Raw genomic sequence first — 14,401 nt, forward strand, 5'->3', positions numbered from 1 at the left:
TGATATTCATTATGAGCCGTGACTTGTACCACCCAAAATTTCCCTTAGAACACTGCTCAAATGAGAACAGCAACAATTGTTCGTGCAACTTTAATTGAGTTGGAACCAAGAGATTGGCGATTCCTGTATATTGACTATGTCTTGTATGGGATATTACCTGATGATGCTAAAGAGGTGGCCGCCATCAAACAGAAGGCTCCCTGATTCTATTACGACATGGTCTCTCAAACCTTTTACTGCAAATCATATGATGTAGTCTTACTTCATTGCCTTTCCAGAAGAGAAGCATATGAGGCTCTCAAGGAAGCTCATGATGGGATGTGTGGAGCTCATCAACCCGGAGCTAAATTAGGAGGCCGTCTTCGACGAATTAGCTATTATTGGCCAAACATGTTTTTAGATGCCGTTGACTACACTAAACGTTGTCATGCATACCAAATCCACGGTGACTTCATTCATCAGGCACTAGGGAGCCTGCACCCAACATCAGCATCTTGGCTATTTGAGATGTGGGGAATGGATATTGTTGAACCCATCACTCTGCCAAAGGCCAAAGGATATTAGTTCATCTCGGCAGTGACCGATTACTTTTTCAAGTGGACGAAGGCAATTCCGTTAAAAGAAGTCAAAGCTTCAAACATGATCAATTTCATCAAACATCACGTCATCTACCATTTTTGTGTATCGAGACGAATAGTCCATGACAATGGAACTCAGTTCGTCAAACATTGTTTTCAAAGATTCTGCGACAAGTTCAAGATCCAAAGTGTTGCATCGACGGCATACTATTCGCCAGCCAATGGCCTTACAAAAGCGTTCAACAAGACTATTGTGAAGCTTCTCAAGAAGTTTGTCTCTAAGAGCTGTCACGATTGGGGTGAAAAACTTGATGAATGTTTGTGGGCCTACCATACAACAGTGAAGACCCCCTACTAAAGCTACCCTATTCTCTTTGGTATATGGCTACAAAGCTGTATTACCATTAAAAATTCAGATCCCATCTCTGAGGGTCACCCTCGCGACCAGGATGACAGATGAAGAACAACATCAATTACATCTTCAAGAACATGAAGTATTGGATGACAGGTGACTTCAGGCTCAGCAACAGATCGAGTTGTATTAAGCTCGAATCTCCAAAGCCTACAACAATAAAGTCAAAGAGTGCATCTTCAAGAAAGGTGATTTGGTCCTAGCTGTTAGACGACCCATGGTGATGATGCACAAGACCAAGGGGAAATTTAATCCCAAGTAAGAAGGATCCTTTGTAATAGAATCAGTTTATTCGAATGGAGTATACCGTCTCATCAACCAGAAAGCCAACAGACTCATGTTGCCTATTAATGGTAAATTTCTCAAGAAATATTACCCGTAGCCCATGAAGCTCCCTTTTCCTAATCACCGGCCAAGTCTGAGATGATGAATCAACTTGCCCAAGACTAAGGGTTGGTTATTTAGGATTCATTGAATAGAGAGTAACAAATCATGTTAATTTTCCCCAGCAAGTCTAAGATGAAACATCAATTTTATTTAGACTGGGGGTTGGTTACTCAGGATTCATTTTAAAAGGAGAGTAATAAAATGTTCACTTTGTATATCGTCAAGTTAATATTACTCCTCTGACGGTTGAAATTTTCTAGAGTTATTCTAAGTAATAATAAAGAGAACTTCTAATTTATGCTAAGTTAACATTACACCTATAACATTTTCAATATTTTCATTGTCTCAAATCAAAGCATAACAAGGAAAAGGCAATGAAATGCATTATGATATCACTTTCATTCAACATAGTTAATCTGATACAGAGTGATAATACTTAGCATGAAAATGATACAAAACAAAAAAAATTCCTATCCCTAGCTAAAAGCAATATAAGATTCAAGCGCCAGGGCTCATCAATTTGAGGGATCTGAGCTTGGACTTAAGTGCAGACATCCTCGTCTTATGGGCTGTTCGAACTCATTCAGCCACTTTGTTCCTGAGTTCTTTATTAGTAGGACCAGTGGTAGAAGTGGTTAGTTCAGCCTGGAGTTGATCACGCTGCTTATGTAAAATCATGATTTGGGTCTCTATTTTAGATAAGCTCCTGCAAAGGGATTCTCTATGATGCACTTTTGAGATGCGAGCCATAGAAAGGGCTTGCTGCACTTCAGATTCTAAATCGGTGCGCTGTAAATCTACAAAGGCCCTCAATTCCGCTTCCAAGAGGATAATGCTCTCTCTGCAACGTTTAGTCCATTGCACATCGCCCAAGCTCTTGATGCTGTCTAGGCAGCTAGTCAGGAAAGGCTCGAAATCCTCAAAAGCAATTTGTCTAAGGCTAACGACATCGATTGTTAATTTCATTGAACTCTCTAGCTTTTTGATGAGTTTCCTTAGGATTTTTGAACTCAGAGGAGGGGAAACCGGGTAGACTAAACCTACAAATTCAGTGGGAGAAGATCCAGAAACAGCTTCAGAAGGAAATTTTTCTTGCGGATCCTGTCTTATGGTCATCCCATCAAAAGGTCCCTTCAAGGGGACATATTCTGAATCACCGACACTCAACTTCTCTTTAGCTTCCACATCCTCAGGAACAGAAGGAGTCTATTGAAGAACTTTATCTCCTTTATCATCTGGGTGCGTGATAGGTGTAGACTTCATCGCGTCCCTCATCAGCTTTGCCTTCTTGGAGTTTTTAGCTACAACGGGCCTTCTTTTATGAACCCTTCTCTCATATTCGCCCTCCTCCCCAGCAGTAAGGGCCTACTTCTTCGACGATCTTAATGAGAGAGGTTCAAGGGTGGGTACTTCCTCAAGGATTTCTTCAGTCGCCTTCTCTTCGCAAGGCTCGGCAGTTGGTAGCTCTTCTTGGACCTTTTCAGCTATGGCTGCCTCCTGTTTGCAGGATAAATATTCTTTTATCACCGGCAGGCGAGTCCTTGTAAAACCTTTTCTGGACTCATAAAGTTCTCGGATTTCATAAAACCAATCATGAAAATCTGAGAAGCCTCATAAAACCAGTCGTGAAAATCTGAAACAGCAGAGTATCTGGGTGGCGAGTTGGGCAAGGTGAATTAAGCATTGGTCCCTCCAGTAGAGAAGAAATATCGTGCACGTGCACTCTCGTACAAATTCCTGACTTGAGCTAACTTTGGGTTAGGGTTACCAACATAAAGTTGGTCATATCCGAACTACCTAGCGAACCGAGAAGGCATGTAAGGTTCGATGATGTACTTCTCCCTCACGCGGAAGACTAAGTAATCCACTCTAATTGAGAGGAGCCACCTGAAGATTCCCTCCTCCAGAGATGAGAATCTCTCAAAACCCACATCTGTAAAGCTTGTACCCTCCTCTTCAACCCCATCAAAGTCGGGAGAGCAACAAAAATTTTTATAGTTGTCCCTTTAGGACAAGAGTTGTCGAGCCCGGACTATGTAAATGTTGATCCACGTGGCTGACTCGAGCCTCTGCACAAATGGAACAGAAGTCTTACTATCATTCGCAATCCCTATCATCAATGAAGGGCAATGCAACATGAACCAAGCCCCCAAGTATGTATACGGCACTGGTACATGAGGTTGGGGAGTTTTGTAAACTTTAGTTATTGGTGCATCTGGTTCTATTGTCTCTTCCTGCACAATTCAATCAGTTTAAGGTCAGTTATAACTGGTGCATCTGGTTCTATTGTCTCTTCCTGCACAATTCAATCAGTTTAAGGTCAGTTATAACTGCCAAAAGGAGAAATGGACTCTAAATGAGCTCATTTCATACTGTGTGTAAGAAGAAGATAGGTTGAAGCAAGATCAGACTGGAAGTGCTCATTTGGTCTATGCCTCTAAGGATAAGGGTAAAAATAATAATCATAATAAAGCTGCTAAGGGTCCAGTTCAGAAGAAACAACATAAGGATAATCAGGTTTGTTTCTTCTATAAAAAGCCTGGACACGTAAAGAAGGATTGTACCAAATATCACGCCTGGCGTGCTAATAAGGGTACGTTCTTTACTTTGGTCTGTTTTGTGATTAATTTAGCTTCAGTACCTAAGAACACTTGGTGGTTAGACTCTAGTGCTACTACTCACATAAGTGTTTCTATGCATGGTTGCCTGAGCTACCGAAAGCCAAGTGATGTTGAAAGACACATCTTTGTGGTCGACGGTCAATCGGTAGATGTGGATGCAATTGGGCATTTTAGGTTGCTATTAGGAACTAGTTCTTATTTGGACTAAAAAGATACTTTTGTAGTACCGTCTTTCAGACGGAATTTGATTTCTATTTCTATATTGGACAAATCAGGTTATTCTTGTTCATTTGGAAATAATCAATTCAGTTTATCTTTTAATTCAAATGTTTTGGGAACTAGTTACTTTAGTACTTATGATAACCTATATTTGCTTGATACAATTGCTTCTTATAATGAAACTTCACATGTGGAATCACGTGGTACTAAGCGTAAATTAAATAAAGAAAATTTGGCGACATTATGGCATATGATTTTTATAGACCTAGAAAAAATTATGATAGAGTGCCTAAAGAGGTAATGTGGTGGGGTTTTGGAAAACAAACATGTGTCTAGTCTTATTTATTGATGTGATTAAAGAGATAGAGTAACAATTAGAGTAAAAGCTAATGAAGGAGAAATTAAACCATTTTCTATTACCATATGTTTACACTAAGGGTTAGACTTAAGTCCTTATCTTTTTACATTAGTTATTGATTAACATACTAGGCACATTCAGAATGAAATCCCATGGTGTATATTATTTAGAGATGATATATATAGTACTAGTTCACAGAGTTAGAAGAGGTATAATTTCTAAAGTAGAAAGGTCAAGATAAGCTCTTGAATCTAAAAGTTTTAGAATTAATAGAATAAAAATAGAATATATGGATTGCATTTTTAGTAAAACTAAGAAAAAAAGAGCCTATACTATATATTAATGGAAAAAAATCTAAAAATAATTACTTTTGGTATTTAGAATCAAATATTTTGCATGATGGTGAGATTAAGGATGATGTTGCCTATCGATTCAAATCGAGATGGTTAAAATGGAGGAGTGCTTCAAATTAAAGTCACATGTGATCATAGAATACTAATGAAACTAAAAGAAAAATTCTATAGAACGGTTATAAGACCAACAATGCTTTATGGGTAAGAGCGTTGGGCAATTAAAAAATAACATGTGTAAAAAATGAGTATAACAAAAATGAGAATGTTGCCCAACGTTTAGATAGATGAAAAGCATCGGTCCAAAATAGATTACCAAGCTGATAAAGATAAGACAACAGCTTTTATGCACTGACTGAATCTTGATCACATTTTGAGTGAACTATCTCCGTAAAAATCTCCCTCACGTTCCCCTAATTGATGATAAGGTTGTTGAAAGATCTTCTACACCTTAAGTCGTAATTTTACTAGGATTCTATTAGATTAAAAGGCTAATTTAGGAAAAATCAAATATGAAACGTAACAAAATTCATGTTCGGTTAAAACTTTCCAAATTGCCACCACGTCCTGTTCTTTATCTCATGTCAGAGATTAAAAAAAATTTTGCTTCGATTTTAATTCGTCCTAACTTTAGTTACTTAAGCTATAGATCTTTTTATTTTTTATGTCCTCTAGAAATTGAACGACTTAATCTACCCTTTTTCTTTTCTTTCCTCCTTTAAACTGCTCTACTATTTGTACTTTGTGTACGGAATTTTTTATAGTTTCTAGTCTTCCAAAAATTATTCGGAGGTACAAGTGAACCGGCGGTTCTGGGAGAGAGAAACAAATTATTAGAGGAGTAATTTGGAGAGATAAAATTCCCCTTCTTTTATTTTAACTCCTATTTGATTTTTTATTAATATTATAATTCAAAAAAATATGATTATCAGTGCACTAAAGCAGAACTCCAAAGATATAGGCGAAAACAAATGTCACGACTTATGGACTTGGGGAATAATACATGGAAAATTTGAAGTCATAACCTCGTATTGGTCTCAAACCACTTCCATCCATCCATCCATCGTGAAAAGAGGAGGAGATCCACTTGCAGCGGAGCACGTTGTCGTCTGATAATTCAAATTTGTAGAGATTGCTAGAGTATGGGTACGTGGTTCATGGTTATGCTCTGAAATAAAGATCCGGATTCTCTACAATCTTAGTTGTAGATAAAGCTTACATTTAGTTATGCAGATTAGTATTATTTGTGAATCTCAATTGGCCCCATAATTAAATATGTTTAAATAAATTAAATAATTAGTATCATTCATGATGTCCAATGAATAAGAAAATTTGGTTAGTGAATTATAGAGTTTCTCTACATCTAAGAATGTAGAGGACATCTACACTTGAAATAAGCAGTGAATGGTTGTAGAATGAAGAGATCGCAAAATGCTCCTCTATATGCAATAACACAAGTTAATATAACTAGAAGCATAACCCTCTAATTTAAATCTAGTTCTAAAAATGATATTTCAATGAAAGAATAAATAGGGAACCGTGGGTGACCCGGATTGTTAAGATGTTTCAATATGACTCCCAAAGTTTTATGTTCGATTCTCATATAAAAATAAAAACAAAAAATAATAAAATTAAAGAATAAAGAATCGATTGGAAAGAGCATAGTCATAGGTGTTATGGGGGGAAATGTAGAAGATGCACTAAAAATTACACTACAAACAACCCCTTAAAATAATAATATTGAAAACATTCCCATAAGAAATTTAAAATTACAAACATCTTTTAAAATTCTGAATAGGCACTACAACAAATTGCACTTTTCTCAACGCTTATTCCCGACGCATGGTTAAATACGTCGCCAAAAATTATGTTTTTCCTGACGATTTTAGTTAGCATCGGCAAAACATATATTTTTCCCCACGTTTATAATTAGCGTTGCTAAAAGTGTATATTATTAGTGACGTTTTAACTTAGCATCGGTAAAAATGTATATTTTTAGTGACGTTTTAACTTAGCGTCGGTAAAAGTGTAAGGATTTCACAACGTTTTTCATTTTCATCGGTAAAAACATATATTTTTAGCGACGTTTTAGGGCTGCGTCGCTAATAGTGTGCATATATCGTGACGAGATAGGTTAGCATCGCTAAAAGTCTATTTTTAACGACGCTTTTATTGATCTGCGTCGCCAAAACATTTGGAACAAAATTTCCCCCATTATTTAAACAAAAAAGAGGAAAAAACCCTAAACCCCTCGCTCTCTCTCTCTCTCTCTATCTCTCATCAGAAAACAGGTCCAAATCCCCCAAACCCCCCAAATCCCTCGCTCTCTCTCTTTCATCAGAAAATCACCCCAAATCCCCCGCGCGCTCTCTCTCATCAGAAAATTGCCCCAAATCCCCCAAAACACCCTAAATCCCTCGTGTGTTGTCAGGGACGGGGGATCAATCTGGAGAACAAGCCTGAGAAGTTGAACCTGTCAATTGCGCTGGAGCTCGAAGTGTTAGATCAATCCTCCAGTGTGTTAGTTCTGTCCACTATCATGTTAGCTCTATCCACTATCATTTCTAGTTCAGCTGAAGATATAGAAGCTTGGAGAACTGATACGCAAAGCTGAGGGGTGTGACTTGCAAGAACTTTGAAAGAAAATGGGTCCTATAGTAAATGTTCCAGCTCAGTTACAAACTGTTAACTACTTTCTGTTTTCTGTTATTTCTGTAAATCTTGTGTACGTTATTGTTTGTGCACGTTTCTTGAGTTGAGAACTGAGTTGTATAAATAGCAAATTGTAAAGATCATTAGCTATTGTTTGTGCACGTTTCTTGAGTTGAGAACTGAGTTGTATAAATAGCAAATTGTAAAGATCATTAGCTATGAATGAAATAAGCTGTTTTCTCTCAATTCTCATTCCTTGTTTCTCAATTCTCTCTTACTCTCTGTCTCTCAACTCTCTCTCTCACTTCCTGTCTACATCTTCTCCTCAATTTTCCTTCTCTATTTTCTCTTAGGTATCACCATAGCCACAGCCATGGCCAGAAATGAAGCTGGAAGGTTCAACAGGGAATTTCGATCCTCACAATTGGTATCAGAGCATGATCGATCCTTATCCGAGCTTGATGGATCCAAAAATCGATGAGGGCAGCCATGGATGAGTTTTCTTCTCAATTTCAGATTTTTGTTCAAGAAATCAAGAACTCCAGGAGCTCCAAGAATCCAAGCCCATCACTCGACAAGATGTCAGACCAATCCAAAGTTCTTCAGAAGGATCCAGATCAGGATTCTCCACCTAATCGAATCCTCTTCGTCACCATTCACACAATGCTCTATCCTATAACTGAGGAAGTATTGCATCAAGTGTTTTCTCCATATGGGTTTGTAGAGAAAATCATCATCCTTCAGAAGTTAGCTGGCTTTCAAGCTCTTATCCAATTCCAATCACGGCAAAATGCGGTGGACGCAATGAATTCTCTACAAGGGCGCAACATTTATGATGGTTGTTGTCGATTAGCCATACAAATTTCCAAGGATCTTGGCCAAGAAATCTTGGGATCGGGGCCGAGGGATGATCGTCGGATCTATTCTAAGAACATTTATGTTGCTTCCCCAGCCTCTGTTGAGAATCCTTCAAACTTTGCAAGAAACAAAGGAAGACGGCCACCTGGGTCAAAGGCAAGTGCGGAGAGTACTGATGTTGATGCAATAGCTCAGCCACCTGTTTCTGCATCTGCACAGAAAGATCATTCAGGAAGCAGTGAGACCCATGATCAAGCGATCAAAGAGAATGTTACTGAGAAGCAACCCGAAGATGCTGATGATGGTGACGGACCTGCAAATGTGACAAGTGAGGTAGAAATTTCTCAGAGCAAGAAGGTGGAAGGCAGTTCGAGTACAACATCAAAACAATCCAAATCTCAAGCACAATCTAAAAGTGGCAAGGATTCAAGCAGCAAAGATGTTTCAAGACCTAGAGGTGGACTGCAAAACAGAGCTTTCAATCTTGGAAAATTATCCTTCAATGATACTTCTGGTACTTCAAAGAAATCAAGAGAGGACAGGGAAATACCAAGGGCAGGAGCTAAAGAACCAAGCAAGAGAAAGCCAAAACTCAAGAACCCGTCTTGGCCAATCTCAAGCAAGAGAAAGCCAAAGCTCAAGAACCCGCCATGGCCAATATCAAGCAAGAGAAATCCCTCAAGCAAGAGAAAGCCAAAACTCAAGAAACCACCATGGCCAATTGTAGGGTGTAAATTTTGATCTCCCGAAAACAGGGAACTTTGTTTGTATTGATAAGAAGGCTTATTACAAACTAATAAATCAAATGTTTATAACAGAAGCAGAGGGAAGGCCCTCCTTGTTTAACGTGGGTTCCTCGGTGGCGATAGGACGCCTCGCTCGGTGCTCGTGCCGAGTCTGCTTCCCTTGGACGATCCGATCGAAGTTGCTGCCGGAGCTTCTGCTCTCTAATGAGGGAGCCTTTGGCAAAGGTCCAGGTTTAACCTTTGAGAGATTAGCCAGCAGAATATGCAACAGCCAATCCCCTTTCATGCTGGCTGAAGATGGGTTTTAATAGGCAAGGGATAACATGGGCCATCCCTTGATTCATGGGATTTGACCACGTGAGGGAGACAGCTTGACTGCTCCTTGAATTATGGGATGTGACCACACGTCGTTCAGAGATATCCTGATGTTCACCTGCAACAGGAGCGGTCATTCGAGGAGCCATGTTTTACATCACGTCACTTAGGAATGGGAAAGCCCCTCCTCCTATGCGTGACAACGGCTATCAGGTACTCGAGTGGACATGGCCAACTCGCTGAGCGCCGGCGGCTCTCCCTTCTACTTGGACAAGTGAGGTAAGCTGCATTTATGAGAGTGTAGGCTGTTTCGGCGCCTGTCCGCTCATTCGTACTGTGGACGGCCCTCTGACGGGCCTGGAGTATTGTGCCCCCTACCCTCACATCACGGAAAATAAGGGAGGTTTGTCCTCGCGAGCTTGGGACTGCAGGCAGAGCTGGGGATTGCAGGCAGACTTAGGGTCTGCAGGCGGATTTGAGACTGCAGGCAGAGCTGGGGATTGCAGGCAGACTTGGGGTCTGCAGGCGGATTTGAGACTGCAGGCAGACTTGGGTCTGCAGGCGGATTTGCGACTGCAGGCAGACTTGGGTCTGCAGGCGGATTTGCAACTACAGGCAGACTTGGGGACTGCAAACGAACCTGGGTCTGCAGGCGATCCTTAAGCCGTTAGGCGAGCTCTATAGCATGGATCGAAGAATAGGCCGTAACTTTCAAACCGTAAGTCAGAATTGGACGAATTATATATGAAAATCGCCTATCTCGATGAGATGGAGCCATCCGAACCGAGCCGAAGGCTTTGGTTCGCTTCCTCCGTTTTGCCAAATTCCTTACGGTTTGGGAGATATCTGCGTTTTCCCCTTTTTCTGCTATTTCGGGCGAGTTTTTAGCAGTTTTGTTCTGAACTTCTCTGATAAGGATTAAAGGCAATTTTTATTGCCTACACCAATCTCAAGCAAGAAGAAGAAGACTATGAAGATGAAGTTGTGTGCTTTGAACGGATCGCCGGAGGCTCAGGTTTTTTCAGCGGTACCTCTTGAGGAGATCTCGAGGGCCGAGCTTGAGGAAAAAGTTGGTGGTCAGATTTTTAGAATTGGTTCGTCCCAAGCAGATCAAAATCTCTTTCATGGAACAGGATTCTGGGAGCAAAACCAAATTGAATCTGGGAAACAAGATGGCTATAGGAGCACACAGTCACTTGGACATTCAGGAACACCTGAAACCAATTTGACCAGTTCACATAATTTTTTAGGCGATAATGGGAAGCAGGGAAGTCAGCCACTAGGTTCTGGTTATATTGTTGTTGGAACATTTCCTTCTTGGAATCACATGATGCAGACAAGCCAATACTCTGCACCGATCGATGCAAGAACTAAAAACATGATGCTGCCAGAAGGTATTCTTGAATCTTCTATGCTCAGGCCGATGGAACACGATTCAACACTTGATATTCGACAGTTCGTTTGGGCACCAGGACAGTTCGTTTGGGCACAAGCTGATGATGTTGGAAATAATGCAGAAGGTAGATCTACTAGACATCACATTCCTGACAGTGATTTGAGTTTGCAACTGGCAATGACTCGAAAATTTATGTTAGGTCCTCACATTCCTGAGAATTCAATTGAGTCACCAACTTATATCTCACAGCTTTCAAAAGTTCAAATGCAGAATATTTGTGATGTGAGTATTTGTGAAACCAGTCCAGATGCATTGTTAGAGCCTATGAAGGTGGAGGAATTTGTAAATTCTTTGAGCACAAAGAAAATTGCAATTAAGGCTCTACTACTCGATCAGGGTTGTATTCCAGGCATGGGAAACTGGGTTGCATATGAAGTGTTTTACCAGGCCTGAATTCATTCCTTACAAGTTGTTGCAGTTTTGTCGAAGGAAAGCTGTGAAACTTTACATCGATGCATCGATGTCAAGTTGGTTTCCGAGCTTTGCCACAGGAAAGGAGCTCTGGTTTGCATAGATAGTTGCATCAGTGGTCCTGAGGAATTTGTTTCAAAAGTCTGCCACTATCATCACACTATGGGTGGTGTTCTTGATCCTAATGCTGCATACATGATCTATCGAGGTATGAAGACGCTGCACCTTCGTGTACAGTATCCGAATGGTATAGCATTGAGGATGACCCAGTTTTTAGAGGAACAAGTTTTTAGAGGAACATTTGACCTTGAGACAAGGTCCAAATTAAGGGGAGGGAATTGTCAGGGACGGGGGATCAATCTGGAGAACAAGCCTGAGAAGTTGAACCTGTCAATTGCGCTGGAGCTCGAAGTGTTAGATCAATCCTCCAGTGTATTAGTTCTGTCCACTATCATGTTAGCTCTATCCACTATCATTTCTAGTTCAGCTGAAGATTTGGAAGCTTGGAGAACTGATACGCAAAGCTGAGGGGTGTGACTTGCAAGAACTTTGAAAGACAATGGGTCCTATAGTAAATGTTCCAGCTCAGTTACAAACTGTTAACTACTTTCTGTTTTCTGTTATTTCTGTAAATCTTGTGCACGTTACTGTTTGTGCACGTTTCTTGAGTTGAGAACTGAGTTGTATAAATAGCAAATTGTAAAGATCATTAGCTATTGTTTGTGCACGTTTCTTGAGTTGAGAACTGAGTTGTATAAATAGCAAATTGTAAAGATCATTAGCTATGAATGAAATAAGCTGTTTTCTCTCAATTCTCATTCCTTGTTTCTCAATTCTCTCTTACTCTCTGTCTCTCAACTCTCTCTCTCACTTCCTGCCTACATCTTCTCCTCAATTTTCCTTCTCTATTTTCTCTCAGGTATCACCATAGCCACAGCCATGGCCAGAAATGAAGCTGGAAGGTTCAACAGGGAATTTCGATCCTCACATGTGCCTTATCGGAGTTCGCAGCTACCATCGGAGTTAGCCGCTGCCGTCGAAGATCACTACCGCCATCTCATCGGAGTTTGCCATTACCATACTCAATCTCAGCGAATATTGCTATGCCAGCATCACCTCCTTTTCTGCGGAACAGATGAATTGATCTCAGAATCTCTAAACCCTAATATCGTTATTTCATTTAGGATTCTCTAATTGTCGCGATTCAATCCATTGTTTTCAATTTGTAGACCGAGAAGGAGTTCTTGAAGCAGCCAAAGGTGTTCCTTTGGTAATCACTCATCAAATTTTTTTCTTTCGTTAAAGATCTCCTTTACTTGTGTTAGTTTTGATTTTTTTATTTTTATAATGTTTTTCGATTTTTAGTTCGAAGAAATCTGGGAAGGGGAAGAGGCCTGGAAAGTGTGGGAACCAATTTTGGAAGAGCATTGGGCTTGGATTTAAGGTCCCGAGAGAAGCAATCGAAGGTTTGAGAGAAAATCTTATACGCTATTAGTTTGCGATTTGAGATATAGTGTTGTGATTTATCTAGTACTTTTGAAAAAAAAATTTCTCATTTCGAGTAGTACTGTTTGAATAATCTTGGTGCTTGATGGATATTATGCAAGTCTTTTACCGTCTTTTAGTGGTTCTAGCATAACTCGCCACTAAAGGCTATGTGCCAAATCTCTTGTAAACGCGCAATTGATTTTTCCAAGGTCAAACACTAGACTTATTAGTCTCGGACTTCTCTTGAATTTTTTTAATCTGCTGGAAACGATATAGTCTCTATTGAGGAAGATGAATGACTTGAAAGTTCTAACGGTTGGAGTTACTCTTGTGGGTTTATGTGCTTGATCTTGCGTTTAGGTTTAAGCCAAGGGAGAATTTTGTTAAATTACATTGGACTAATGATATGAGACTGATTAAAATCTTTTTTTTAAACCTGACATGTTCTCGTTTATGTTTGATTCTGAGCCTCTATGGGAATGGCTCTAGAGAGAGGGTCTTGGGTGGCGGGCCTTTGCTTCTTACCTGTCGATTCATTGATTTTTGACATTGATCAAGTTGAGTCTAATATTTTCGCTCACTAGATTTAGCTATCAAAGCTTCAATTAAATCTTTGGACCATGAAGGGATTGTCGCAAGTTGCCTGTGTAGTGGTGAGACCTATTTGCACAAACAAATTAATAACTGCTATAAAAGAAAGAATAGCTTATGCTAGAATCTTAGTTGAGGTTACAATGTCTTCTTCTTTGTGGATTCTGTAGAGTTTCAAGGATCCAAATAGAATTGTTATTAACAAGTCTATTAATTATGAACATAAACCAAAATGTTGCTTAGTTTGTAAGAAATTAGGTCATGAAGTTCATCAATGTTTCAAGAAGAAAGTTGTATGGGTGCCCAAATCAACTATTATTAGTGCTCCGACTAGCAATATTAGTGCTCCTATTGGAGTTGTTGGTGGGAATGTAGCTAGAAAGCAAGGAATTATTGTGGATAATCAAGCTCTGAATGCTTAGAATTATAACGAAAAGCAAAAAGCAAGGAATTGTTTTTCGTACTTAGATTGTTTGATTATCGTATTTGAATTATCTTTTAGGACGAGGTGATCACGCGAGAGTGCTTTAATTTTTGGTTGAAATAACGTGGTTAATGGGCACTATTACCGTTTTATTTGGGATTTAATTACGTGCGTGCATGTGCTTCGATTTATCATTCACCCCATCACCTTGATATATTGTTATCTAATATATCAACTTTGAAGTTACTAAAAGGTTACTGAAATTGAAGTTACTAAAAAGTTTTTCTTTTTATCTAATATATCAACTTTGATAGTAAATTTGTTGAGAGAATAGGACTGATTGAGCCAAGGGAACTAACACCATTCCAAAACAATCACATTCTGAAGTTAGAAGGTTCAAGTATGACTCTCTCGTTTACACCTTTATTAGTCAAATAACATATACAATATGTAGGTTCTCAAATCACTGTCATGTTACTTTTAGACAAGTTAGCAAGTAATTGTGATTATCAAACTTAGTTTAATTATTTATTAC

This window comes from Asparagus officinalis, chromosome 7 (genome assembly GCF_001876935.1).
Source record: "Asparagus officinalis chromosome 7, Aspof.V1, whole genome shotgun sequence".
Classification (NCBI taxonomy): Eukaryota; Viridiplantae; Streptophyta; class Magnoliopsida; order Asparagales; family Asparagaceae; genus Asparagus; species Asparagus officinalis.